This window comes from Protopterus annectens, chromosome 1.part0, assembly GCF_019279795.1.
Source record: "Protopterus annectens isolate FY-2018-M chromosome 1.part0, PAN1.0, whole genome shotgun sequence".
NCBI lineage: Eukaryota > Metazoa > Chordata > Ceratodontiformes > Protopteridae > Protopterus > Protopterus annectens.
In genome coordinates this window covers 469,052,970-469,067,310 of record NC_056725.1, presented here as the reverse complement: position 1 = coordinate 469,067,310, position 14,341 = coordinate 469,052,970, and the positions used below count along the sequence as shown (strand labels likewise).

At 41.5% G+C, this 14,341-nt stretch overlaps 1 protein-coding gene across 1 annotated transcript in view; it reads right to left on the bottom strand.

Annotated features, from left to right (window-relative positions):
* Window positions 1–14,341, bottom strand: part of SMC1A (structural maintenance of chromosomes 1A) — a 1,753,330-nt gene that overhangs the window by 476,620 nt on the left and 1,262,369 nt on the right. The window lies entirely within an intron of this gene.

Sequence of the window (14,341 nt, the reverse complement as noted above, 5' to 3'; positions counted from 1 at the left end):
GTCCACTGGTTTGGAGGAAGGTCTGGCAATCTGCTTGGGGTTGGCAGAGAGTGGAAATAGAATCTGTATCCCTGGGATGCAATGCTTAAGACCCATCGGTCCTGGGTAATATACTCCCAGTTTTTTGCATGCAGGGTGAGTTTTCCTCCTAGGGGTGCAAGAACTTGGGCATGGCTGGGAAGAGTCAAGGATAAGTCATTGTGAACTTTTCCGCAGGGGGTGGCTTACCACTCCCAGTTTTTGAGGAGGGATCACTCCATTGTTTAGATCTGTGCATACCCTGAGACTGTAGTCTTTGTGGTCTGTTGCCCCTGGGTTTGGGCTGAGAAGGTCTGGAAGGGGACTGGAAAGGACCAATTTTTTGAAGGCCTACTGAATCTAGGTGGCTGCACCTGTAAGAAATCTAACAGTTTGCATGGATTTAGCTTTTTCTTCCATCTTTTTAAGAACTTCTGCTTTACAGCCAAACCAAGTAATTTTGTCTTGACATGGTCTGGCAAGATTTGTTCCTTCAGCCAAGCATGCCTTCTCAGAACAGACCTAGTGACAGCAGCCCTGTAAGATGCTTCTAAGGCATCAAAACCACACTGCAAAGTATGTTTACCAACTTGGTTTGCAGAATGCATTAAGTCTTGAAAGACCTTATTTCCTGCACAATCAGGAATCAACAACATTTTTTGTTTAATTAGATCAATAATATGCTGCTGGTACTTCAACACGTGGAACTGGCAATTTAAAGCCCTGATGGCAAGAGTTCCAGAGGTATATACCTTCTTACCCCATCTGTCTAGAAGCCCTAGAATCCCTGTCCGATGGGTTAGGGCTTTTGGCTGTAGAAGCCTTAATACCTTTAGGTCCCTGGGAAATGGTCTCTGGATCCGTAGTGGGATTTTTAAAATGAAATTTGTGACAGTCAGGTACTCTGTAGTATCTGTCATACCGGTGTCTGAATGGGTCTCAGTAGAGGCCTGTAAATCTGTACAAGTGGGCTGCAAAAGCACCTCACTGAGTACCGGCAGACTTGCGACTAGCTTAACTTAAGCGTCATCGGCAGTTTTGGACCTATGCGGTCTCTGTCTTTATCTTTGCGTTTTTTCGGAAGGTCGGTAGTCGGCTGGCTTACCAACTGTATTTTGGAATAGGGAGAATGAGAGTGAAAGAATTTAGAGACAAAAATAGCCTGATGGCGAATAGTTTGGGCGTTGAACAAGGCACAAAACCGATAGCGAGGGACGTCGTGGTCTGGGCCTAAACAGGTGATGCAGTAAGAATGAAAATCTCTGTGAGGTATTTGCTTTCCACAGGCAAGTCAATTGTTAACTTTTTCTGCCATCGGTTAGAGCAAGAAAAAAGGATCTCAAATGGGGTACATAGCTTTAGAAGACTTCAGGTTTGAAACTTGAAAAATGAAAATTTCAGGTAGCTGCTGACTGGCACTTGTGAACTGCTTCTGGCTCCCATGCTGCAAGAAAAGCTGATGTAATGGTGTCAGCTGCATGTTTTATACCCCTAACTACCTGACGTCATGGACGAGGTGACAGCATCAGACGCAGAAATCCCAAGACTCTGGTATTCGGGGCAGACTGAGGGCTACCTGCAGGCAGATAACTAAGTGTGATGACTGCAACAGTGAAACATGAAGAACATCTGGGGAATGGGCTGGAGTGCCCATTTCCAAATGGTTATACTACCTCTTCTGGACTTCTATGATCTGCCTAGACTCTCACTCAAAATGCTTCATTATGTTTAAAATTCTCTCCAAGGAAAGGTTCTTCCACAGGAGAGAAGTTGTGATGGAGTCTTCATCAAAAAGACTTGACCAGAAGAATGGATTTCACAGGAACAGGCCAAGAAATGGTCAGAATCCGAAACTTCCTCATTTTCAGAGGGAGATGAAACCACAGCAGCCTTTTAAGGAGTGAGGGGAGGGTGTTGGTAAGAAAAGGAAGGAGGCTTCAGTGCCAAAATGGGCTTGAGAGACCCTGAAAAAGTCTATCCAATCCTTTTCCACAGAGGGAGAAGATACATGCTTAGTTTTTTGCCACTTCTTTTTTGGGGTGACATTTGCCCGAACCAAGAGTGGTGGTTCAGATCCCTGATGTACTTTGATTAGTCTACCTAGGACCTCTTCTCCAATGAGCATCTGAGGGATGTCCTCTGGAGTCTCAAAAATGACAATTCATGGTTCACCTTTCTCCATGAATTCCTCAGTCATAAGGCCCTCCGATACCATACCAGCCTCCAGCAGGGTTGCAGTAGAGGGCATCCGAAGTGCAGTGGGACGTACGGGGGTTCTAAAACCTCAGCGGGTATGTTGGAATCAGAAAGAGTCGACTGAGTCAACAGTCTAGGCCACTTAAGCTTTTTCTTAAGGGGTAGAGGTACATCTGGGGAAGCAGATATGCCATATTAGACTGGGTGTTGAGCAAGGATAAACGGGATTGTAGATCTTGGGTACAAATGATTGACAAAAGGAACAGGCCTTGTCCTAAGCAAAAGAGCTGCTGGGTATGCAAGTCTTCATACAGGAATTGCCTTCTGCACTCATACGTACCCCTCCCAGCTATGAATACTGCAACAGTGACTGCATTCAAGACATCTTACCATAACAGCAGCTGTCCTATGTCTCACTGTTGCAGTAATCTTTTACAACTGGTTTACCCTGCTGAGGATAGCTGAACTTCCAGCCAACATAACTGTGCCTTTACACCTTCCAGGCAATGTAAGTCAGACTTGTGTCCTATGTCCAAGATGTAAGGTACATCTGTGACGTACAAGCACCTAATTCTCAGAACTGAAATGCCCTAGAAGAACTGGAGCAACCAGAGAGTAATTAATATGTACATCCAAGAAGGAAAGAAAAAGAAAAAAAGATGCAAGAAAGACCTCCCTCAGCCAGATGGAAGGCAACACAGAGTAAAAAAGGGGGAAGGGGGAGGGACAGAATACTGCAACAGTGAGAAGTAGGAATATCTACTGCTGTGGTAAGATTTACAGAACTTCACTAAGCCCTTCCTTATCACTACTGCAGTATTTTTTTTATAACTGAGAGAGTACAAAAGCTACTGCAGAGGATGGGAAGAGAAAGCCACAGAGCAGCCCTCCAAAGCCAATGAAGGATGTCCCTGGCAAAACCCACCTTAGCCCCAGAAAAGACATCCAACTTACAATGTTTGGTAAAGTGTGCACAGAAGACCAAGTAGCAGCTTCCAAAATGGATCTAGTATCCACACCCCTTGAAAAAGGCACCAGAAGAGGAAACTGCCCTAACAGAATGAACACAAACAGAAGAAAGATGTTCACCATGCAAGGTATAGCAAAAAAAAAAAAAAGGGCCTTGGAGATTTAGGAGATGTTTTGCTTAGAAACAGCCAAACTAAATTTCCTGGAATGAAAAGAAAAAAAGCTGAAAAGATGTTCATATATCTTTTGTCTTGTCTAGATAATACCTGACCTGACTGTAAATCCAAAGTGTGAAGAACCCCTTCACTAGCATTCTGTGGAGAGGGGAAAAGATGGAAGATGAATTGCTTAACTCAAAAACACAAATCACTAAAAACCTTGATCATAAAAAGGATTAGTACAAAGAAACCCTTGTCTTTGTGAAAAACCACAAAAGGCTGGGCTGCCATGAGTGTCTGAGGTTTAGAGATGCTTTAAGTACAAGAAATAGCCACCAACAGTACAGTTTTTCGAGTACAATACACAAGGACAAAGAAGCAGCAGACTCAAAGGGAAACACAGCAGAAAAAAGTTAAGGTCCCAAGAACGAGATATCAAGAATGCCTTTAAAAATTGCTTGAGTTTATAACAAAATGCAAGGAATAGATTCAAAGGCAGAAAAGCAGAAATGACTCAAATGAGCTTTAACAGATGAATATGCCAGACAATAAATGAACAACTCACACTAATAAGAAAGGACCGTAAGAATACTCACAGAAAATGGATCCAGGGCACGTCTGAGACACCAAACAGAAAATGTCTTCTACTTAGCTGCATAGGATTTTCAAGTAGTGGGTTTTCTGGTCTCCTGCAAAACCCAAGGTATATCCTCAGAAAATTGGTGTCTAAAAGGAATCAAAACCTTTTCACCCAAAGAGTCAACTGAAGAGTGGACAAGTGAGGGTGAATGAGAGATCCCTTGTCCTATCTGAGAAAATTCCTGTGTGGCAACTTGTGACGATTGTCTCTGGCCAGATAAAATAGAAGGGAGAACTAGTGCTGTTGGGGCCAAGCAAGCTTTTAGGGCCTGTCCCACATTATTTTGTGCAGTACATTTGGTAGGACAGGAAGAGGGACAGAAATACAGAAACATCATCTTCCAGGAAAAAGACAGGGCACCCACACTTTCCAAGTCAGAACTTGGCAAGTTGTCTATTCAGAGGAGAGATAAAAAGATCTACGTGAGCAGTAACCCACTGATGTACTATGTCTAGGAACACCTTACTGTGAAGCATCCATTTGTGAGGACTTAGACTGAACTTGCACAAAGTGTCTGCCACAAGATTGTGCTCTGAAGGAATGTAAACCACCTGAAAAAAAAAAAAAAACAGTTGATGGCTGTTGGTAAAAATGAAAGCTTGAAAAGCTATCCTGGAAAGAAGGTAAGACTGTGTACCTCTTCACTTGCTTATGCAACACATGACTGTAGTACTGCTTGGGAAAATCCTTACAGAAACTGAAACCCAGAGACTGGAAGGCATGAAGAGCCAGAATGAGAACTCGTCTCCATGATGGTATGCCAGTTGCTGGTGAGAGCAAAGTCCATGGACCTTGAGGTTCTTGGAGGAAGCTTCTCAACCTTGATCGGATGCATCTGTGTACAGATCCTGAGTGAGAAGATTAACTGGAAAAGACAGACCTGAATTCAAGGAAATACAGTGAATCCACCAGTGGAGCTAGAGCTTGAAACAGGGCAAGAGAGGAACAGGAAAATTCAGAGGACGCCAGTTGTAAAGATAAACAGTCTTTAGCTACCATTGACATTTTCTCAATTGGAGTTTGGTGAAGGGAATCATGGGAATAGTGAATGTCATGTACCCCCCTAGCACACAGACATTTTCTTGCTTGAAGGACTGGAAGAGAGAGAAGAGACTGAAAATGAGTAATCAAGAGAGGACTTTGGAGGTGGAAGACAAGCCGTGATTGGTATGGTCTGAATTTTGCATCCAAAAAAACACTTTGTCCTAAGGGGGATTAACAAAGACTTGCAGATTTAGGGTGAACCGCATACTAGAAAGAAGCACAGTGAAGTGAGGATCTTAAAGCAGGAGCTGCTGAAAAGGGGCCTGAATCAGAAGGTCATCCAAACAAGGGAATATCTGAATTCCCTGAAATCTGCAGAATGCTATCATTGGGGTCAGAAATTTGGTAAAGACCCTTGGAGCTGTGGAAAGACCAAAAGTCAAAGCAGAGAATTGATAATGTGAGGAAAAAACAGAAATACAAAAACTCCCCAAAGACAGGATTAATATGAATGTGTAGGTAAGCATCCTTCAAATCCAAGGACACCAGCAAAAGTTGATGAAGCAATACAGGGAAGAGCATCTGGAGAGAGAGCATCCTGAAGGAAAGAACGTTTTAGAAAAGTGTTGAAAAAGCAGAGATCTAGAATGAGCTTCCAAGACCCTCCTTCCTTGGAACCAGAAACATCCTGGAGTAAAAACCCCTACTCTGCTGAGAAGGGGGAACAGGACTGTATGGTTCTCTGTACCAAATGATCCTGAAGAACTAAAAAAAAATGAGGTAGTTGGCAAAGAGGAGACTGAGGAAGGCCAGAGAATAAATAACCATTGTGTACAATGGAAAGCACCCAAGAATCTGTGGTGATCTGTTGCCAAACAGGAAAAGATGTTCAAATTGGAGGGATAGAGTAATCTGGCCAAGGGGTAGAAGTAGTTGAATGTGAAATGGAAGCAAATTGATCAGGAAAGCAGGCATTTGACCTTTAGGACCCTGAGAAGGCTCATCAGAAAAAACTCTCTTGGAAGCCCTTTTATGTCTAGAAAGGCTTAGATGGATAATTTCTCTGAAATTTAGGAATAGGAGAAAGATTGGTTTTAAATCCTGCATAAGTTTACCTTTATCCTGTAGTGTCTTAAAAAAAACTCAGCAGTTGCAGTGCCAAAGAGATTCAATCAAAGAGGTTGTCAAAAGAATAATCTAGTAATTTAGCCTTGATGTCCTCAGGAAGAGCCTGTAGGCCCAACCAAGAGCATCTTCTCATCATAGATCCAAGATGCAGCAGCCCTAGATGATGAATTGGCAGTATCTTAACTGCATTTAAGAGAAAGATGAGCCACCCGAGAAGCAGAATGCAAAAGGGAAACGGCGAAGTTTTTGCCTCATAGTCGGGCATATCAGTCAGAATGCCACCAAGCTTAAAAAGATGAGCCAGAACATCCGAAGTTGTATGGGTCTGGTAGTGAATGGTCCTAAAGGCTAAGGTAGCAGAAGTGTACAATTTTTCCAAACCTCTTCATAGCATAACTGCCCTTATTAGAAAGTAAAACCTTAGCAGAGGACAGCAACTTAGATGGTTTAGTAGTAGCCATAAAACAACTTAAGGCTCAGAGGAAGAGCTTCACTTTTGAGCTTCAGATAGTTTATAGAAACTGTCAGGCTTCTTATGGGTAGGAGGCTAGGAATTAGGGGCCGGAGGAGCAGAGAAGAAAGTGACCAAAAGGGCATCCAAAACTGGAGGGACAGGAAAAGGCCTAGGAGAATCTGTCTGCAAGAGTTCATAACACCTCTTTTGAGTGTCAGAAACCTGGGAACAATCCTGCTTAAAGTGTTCCATTATAGAACCACTGTGCCTGCAAAGGACAATTCCATCATCGAAGAATCAGTACAAAGTGAAGTCTCTTCTTCAGACTCTAGGGCAAGAGAAGAGTGGATGTGAGTAGAGTACACCAGTGACATCTCTACAGCATCTAAACACAACTATTCTTCAGAGAAACAGATTCCCTAAGATATTTGAAAGGAGTAGAAGACCAGGGAACAGAAGCAGAAACAGGTGATGCTTGAATTGACTTCAGATCCATAACAGCATTGAAAAGCCCCCCAGCAAAATCCTGCCACTCCTTATGTAGAACCTTAGCTAAAGGGGCCACATGCAGAGTCTTTTGCTTCTTTTTTTTAAAGAAACATCAAGCTTCAACAAATCCAGGAGGTTCAAATACCTGATTTTATTCAATGAGGGTACCAGGTACCTCTTCCCTAACAAGTATTTGTAGACTCCCCCTCCCCCCCGGGTGCTTCTGACATAAATCAGCAGTGGTTCCCCTCCACATATAGTGTGCATCTTTTTTTTTTCTTTTTAAGTGGCAGCTAAACATTAGGGTGGAGCAGATTTCGTTGCTATGGTACCATGAGCTAATAATGTCAGATGCTGGTTCTCCAGGTAAATGGATAGTCGACTGTGGAGAGTCTTGGGGAAAAACACCTGACAGATATATTGAGTATGGTTGTGAGTAGCACCCAACAAAAAGACACTACTAGTGTCTATCTTTATGAGGAATTGGATTCCCACACTCTCCTCTCCTTCCTAGATGACATGTACAAGATAAACCAAAAGGAAGGAAGAGACCCCAAAAGGGCACTTATCTTTAGCAGGCTCGGTAACAAACAAAGTTAGCATTGAGACTGGCGGCAAAAAGAGCTGTAGATCAGATGATCGTACATCATGTATGTACCTGGCACCTTGGACATAGGTCATATGTCTAAGTACAGCACCAGGAAGCTGCAAAGGCTTTGGTATGCCGGCCGTACGTTTGTCTGTCCTCAACAAAATATATCATAGTTGTAAAGAATACTGCAACAGTGAAAAGAAAAGGCACCATACCTTCAAATCACACCATTTTGTGAAGCCATGTACCCCACGGCCTGCTGCTCTCACTGAAGTCTCCGCATAATTCAAACATGAAGGCCCCACTGTTGAAAGTGTGTTAAGGGTCTTCACGAGCTTTTCTGTGACTCTAGACTCAAGAAGACACAAAGTGAATGTTTGACCTGTCTTGGGACCCAAGCTAGAACACAAAAAGGCATGGGGCTTAGGATGTCTGGACAGGAGTTCACTCCAAACCATGGCGGCGGGGGTAAAAAGCAAACCTGCCTCCTTTAAAGCAGATAAAGAATCCAGATGTTTTCAGGATTAAAATTTAGACTCCATTAAATAAATGCTCCTGGGATATCATGATGAAAGGTAGCTCCTCCTCCTCCTGAGCAAGACAGTTGGGTGTTTTTCAGGAAAACTCATAAGCTCTTATGGGCTAGTCAGACAAGCTTCATCACTCAAAGCTTCGTGGTAGGAAAAATTAGCACAATGGAAAATATGCAAAGATTGGAAGATTCGATGCCCTTAAGCATCTCCAAAATGAGGGTCTCTAGATCCTGAAAATTCCCTTTCCGAGATAAAATAAAGGATGACCCTCCCTTTAATTATCTCTTGTATGGGTGGACATGAGCTTAACCGACACATGTGGGGTTAAGCAAGTGACAGACTGGGATCAGACTGGTCAAGACACTCCAGCTCTCAAGACAATCAATGGATCCAATGCTAGGGCTGGAAGGGACCGTGCAAAACCCAACTCTGGCAGTGGCATATAGTCCTCTGAAATGTAGTCCCAAAAACAGGCCATGCTGGTTCATGAGGACCCGCATGAACTTGCTCTGGCTGACTTAGCAAGCTATGCTGGACATGGGGTGTTTAGGGAAAAGAGCTCCTGCCCTGACGAAATCACTCAGACATCACCCAGGGAAAAAAGTGAACTACTCTGACGCATGGCAAGAAACTGCATGATTTGGGCAATCTAATACAAGAGATGCAATGTGGATACCTCATAATGCACCTCCTCCACCTCTCCAAGGCGGCTGTCAGAAGTACATCTCTTTCTCTTGCCTTTCACTGTCCACAGCCACAAGCATTAGCTTGATTTCCTAGTAAATGAAAGTCGGTTGAAAATATCCAGTGGCTGGCATACTGACTCAGGAACAAGAATGACATCTTGCCTATGATATCTCGGGCTTCTAAACACTACTGTACTGATTTGGGATTCATGACAGAACTCTGCTGCAGTAGACGCCCTCAACAGGAACCATCAAGTAAAACTGGATAGGGATCCTGCTTCTCTCCATCTCTGTATGGAAAGGTTGAATCCGTAGCACATTTAGCAGCATTTGACACCATGGTCTTTACCCAGGTAAAAGCCAAAGTGCCAGTGAGGGGCGTGGTGTTGAATCTGGCAACAAAATGAAAATTCCTAGAGCTTTAGATTTTTAAATATCAAACCTTGTAGACTTTACCTGAGAATCAACACGCTCAGGAAACAAACAGTAAGAGTTACAGACATACTGAAGAGTGATACCATGGAGGGAGCTGGCTTGACTCGTACTGCAGAAAACGAGGGAGAGAAGATTTGCAGACTTTTGAAGGAAAAAGGAAAGCCCAACAGTTACCCATATTAAGAATCCCCTCTATCTGACAATGGAATGCCCCTATCATATAATACTGTCTGGTAATCTATGAAAATATATCAAATCAGTTAAACTCCATTCTGATAGTGAATGATAAATTAGACTGGTACCACCTGCACAAAAGTAGCTCTATTCTGTGCAGATTTTTTTCTCTGATCTAGTGGGTGACATCCATCTGCCTAAATGGAAAAGATAAATTCCCTTTTAGATCCTGGCACGAATGCAGGTTCTTTCATTCAACTACTCTGCAAAATCATGAATTCTTTCAAAACAAGTACACACCTTTGGGAATAAAATGACAAAGGAAAGAAGATAATATGGGTATAGCTAAATAAACAGCCAAATAAGTACCCGTAGGACTTGTTCATATCTTTGGGTTTGTACTTATTTTATGTATACACATACTTTATATATTACATAAAACATCAGAAAGGAAGAAACTTTTCCACTTAATAAAATCAGATGTGATTCTTTATCTTATACTTAGCCAGACGTCACAACATTTAAAAGTGCAGACATCAGTCTGGCATTCAGAGCACTTTCAAAATATGTGCACAATGATAAACACCTTAATATAAGCACTTCATGTGTGAAACAAACTGAGAAATGAGAGCAACTGAAATTGTCCTTTTGTGAAAAATTCAGTTACTTGTTAGTACGTACACAGCATGGATGCCAACAAAAGAGACAGAGAACCTGAAAAGAAAATCAACCAGAAAAGGTAAAGAAAAAACACCGGCTGGGAAGAATCCTGCAGCTGCTCAGCAAAAAGGAGTTCAAGCTTCAGCTCTGGTGCAAGAGATGACTTCCAGCAATTTAGAGGAAAAAATAAATTGAATTTACTCAGAGATGATTACAATAAAATGAATACTGAAGGAATACATCACCTCAAATAACAAAAGGCTGGAAAAAATAGAAGCTTTAACTAGCTATTCAGATGAACTTATAACACCGCAAAATATCAGAGGTTCAAATGAAGAGAAGTCTGTATGAGTATGAGGCTTCTCAAGAAGATCTGTTTAAAAAAATAGAGTTAGAAGACACAGCACACAGAGAAAACAAAAGATTTTCTGCTGTAATACAGAAACAGGAAGGAACAAACTGCATTAATTTATTGACAGCACAAAGAAGCAACTGGTCTGATGTTCCACAAAGACTTAACTGAAAGGGCCATCAAGTGTATGTTGCAAGCCTGGCCATGAGAAAGCAGCCAAGAATTATATTAGTAAAGAAGAAATCATACCAGCAGAAAGAGTTAATCCTGATAAAATGTGTCAGGAAGAAAAAAATTAAAAATTGAAGACAGCAAAGTGTTTCTGGACAACGATTACTCGCTGTATACCACGCAGAAGAGAAGCAAATTTATCCCAGCAATCGGGGAATGCCGAGAGGGAGGTGTGGGATTTAAGCTGCTGTATCCAAGCTGTCTTCAGAATATTTTTAATTCCTGGAGTATGCTGAACAAGCTATTGAGGAAATAAAGTTTATCCAACAAAAAGTGAGGCAACAAGCAGAAGGGGATGCTGCTCCTTATTCTTCTGATAACTAAGATCATAAGAGACTTTGTCAGTGAAGAGTTTTCCATTGCTCAAGAGAAAACTGTTTCAGAGAGAGAAAAAAAAATACATGAGTTGACTACAAGAATCAGGAGTACCTTGAACTAGTACTTCACGTTGGGAGATGGAGCTGATCGAGAATAACACCAACAATAAAATAAATGAATAAATGAGAGACTATAAAGTGTCAATCACATTTGTGAAATATGGCTTTGCAAGAAAAAAGTGGCTCAAAAAGACAAACTTTGATGACTTTGTTAAAATTTGTGGATGGACTGTAAAGCACATACCCCACTTTATGTCATTAATGCTTAGGACACTAGAGAGGAAAAGTAACTTTTATTAGTATTTGTATAAAATATTTCATGATATATAAACTGCATGCCATACTATTAAGCAATTTTGTAAAGATTGCAGTCAGGGACATTTTAAATGTGTGGAGGTAGTCCTTTCATTCACTGCTGTATATGTTCAAGTTATTAAAGTAAACAAATGTTTTTCTTAGTTGTTAAAAATATAGGTTTTACCCTGTAAGAGGACAAGAAAGGTTAGCCATACGCACGTTTAATACAACTCTGTGATCTTGGGCTGCTGGGGTGGGGATGGGATGCAGAAGCATGCAGAGTCTTTTACACGTAGAATTAAGATACTTTTCCTTGTTTTTACAACACTGGATGTCTAGATTATTGCCCTTGGCTTAAGCTATAAACAAGATTTTTTTGAAGCAAATAGGCATAAAAATGAGAGAGAATGCTGAAAGGCATGAAAAATTCTAAGTTTCTTTCATATGCAGACATACTCTCCTGTTTTTGTCAACATGAAATGTTCTCAGTGGGAAATTAAGTCTGCAGCTGAGGGTAGTTAGCCAGGGGAATTTACAATGATTCCTTCTTGCATCTGCAGACTTGTTAGTAGCTTTCTTCCCTCATTGCTGACATTTTTTTTTTTTTTTTCCACAGAGTTGAGCTGCCTGCAGGTGTAAGCAATTAATCACGGGAATTCCGAACAATTTCCTTCAAACTGATCAGTGCTGCTGTAGCCTTAGCTACATGAGTTACACCCTACCAAGGCTGTAACAGCCATCCAACTTCCAAAAGTTCATGGCACCTTCTGCACGCCCAAACTGTCAAGCGTGTTGCCTTAAAGGTACAGGTAAAAAGGAGAGAGTATTTAGCTATATTACAAAATGCAGAGTGCAAACAGCAATGCTGCAGAATGAGCATGTAAATTTGACAAATAAGGGATTTCAGAATGGATATTCAGCAGAATTTAAGGAACAAGGAAAAAGGGGAGTAATACTGATTGTTAGAGGGGCTCCAATATTGATGGGGGACAATAATGGTACATTTGTGGTAGTAAGGGGCTACTGACAAGGGATGAGGAATACACACCGGCATGTATTTACATTCCACCAAAAACTGCTACTACCGAGCTTAAGAAAAAATTTGGGAGAAGTAATCAGCTTTCAGCAGGGAATATTACTAATGGTGGGGACCGGAACTTGATTTGCAATAATGTGGATATCAGGGGGACCTAGATGGGAATACACAATAAATGAGAGTACATTTCTGAAGAAATTTATAAAAATATTTGTTATGGAACATGTGAATTCAGTAATAGGAACTCAAAGACAGAATTTGCATATTATCTTCCAAGGTATAACAACTGGGCAAGATTGGAGAGAATTAATATTTCACAGAAGCATGTGCATTTAATTGAAAACTTTGACATACGTTCAACAACTATTTCAGATGAACTAATAAAAATGAAAATAAAAATGAAGGTGATGAAGTAAAAATTAGATACTGGCACTTTCCTACCTATCTGTTAAAAAGAGAGGAATTCAAGGAATGGGTAGTGGAAACTATTCAAAAGTTAACACAGAAGATAGAAATTTCTTCAGAAAGGATACCAGGCTTGCAAAAGTTAAAGTATAGGGGAATCTCACAGAACAAGAAGCACAGCAACTGCAGAGTACTAAACAGAATAAGGGAGTATTTGGATGATATGCAGAAGTTTATAAAGGTTGCTGTTTAGCAACTATTTTCGATAACTGCAGAGTACAAAAACTTTTCACACAACGATTTAGGCAACAAAAAGTAGGAAGGGTTGTTGCCAAACTTAGGGAGTGCATATGAAGACAAATTACCATAAATCCTACAGTAGTATTTAGAGATATTTTGGAAATTTTATGAAAATGTGTATAAGGCAGAGGAATGTGGAAACCAAGAAAGAGAAAATATAGAAATATTTATGGAAGATTTAACTATGCCAAAGTTAGAGGAAGAGGAGGCTCAACAATAAGAAGTTATGTACTCACCATAACGTTCCATCTGAGTAGCTATCTTCATTTGTCTGCAACCTTTGGGATACGGATCCGATCTCGGATCCGAGCGGGCAACTTCTACCACAGCATAGATCCGAGCTCCTAGCGCCTCCCTTTACCCATAATCCCCTGCCAACCCTGACTGACCTCAGATCAAGTTTGCCCCATATAACAACTTGCTACTGTGTCCCGGAAGGGACTCATCTAAGACAACTCTTAATTAGAATCATATTGGTCAGGGGGAAGGAGGGGGGGATGGTTGCAGACAAATGAAGATACCTACTCAGATGGAACGTTATGGTGAGTACATAACTTCTTAATCTGAAGTAGGCACTTCATTTGTCAGCAACCTTTGGGACAGAGTCCCCAGCTACCTGAATCTTGGGTGGCCTTCATGGAAGGATATCCCGGAGCACTGCAGAGCCAAAGGACGCCCTACCTCTGGAGACAACATCCAGTTTGTAATGGCTGATAAAAGTATGGGATGAAGCCCAAGTGGCTGCGGAACAAATATCATCCAAGGGAACCCTAGATCTAAAAGCAGCCGATGTAGCAACGGCCCTAGTAGAATGAGCGCGGACTCCCTGAGGTGCAGGCCTTCCCGAACTCTGATATGCTAAGAGAATACAACTAGCTATCCATCGTGACAGGGTAACTTTAGAAACCGACTTGCCTAAGTTGGTTTTGACAAAGGAGACAAACAACTGGTCGGATTGTCTATGACCAGCAGTTCGATGAATATAAAAGCGCAGTTGTCTGTGCACGTCCAAAGAATGCAGTTTATATTCTCCTTTGTTCTGATAGTTGGAGAAGAACACGGGAAGATTAATAGATTGATTAATGTTTGCTTCAGAAGATACCTTAGGCAGAAAAGACGGATTGATCCTGAGGTAAACTCTATCCTGATGGAAGGCCAAATACGGTGGTTTGACACAGAGAGCCTGAAGTTCAGAGACTCTTTTAGCTGAAGTAATGGCCACCAGAA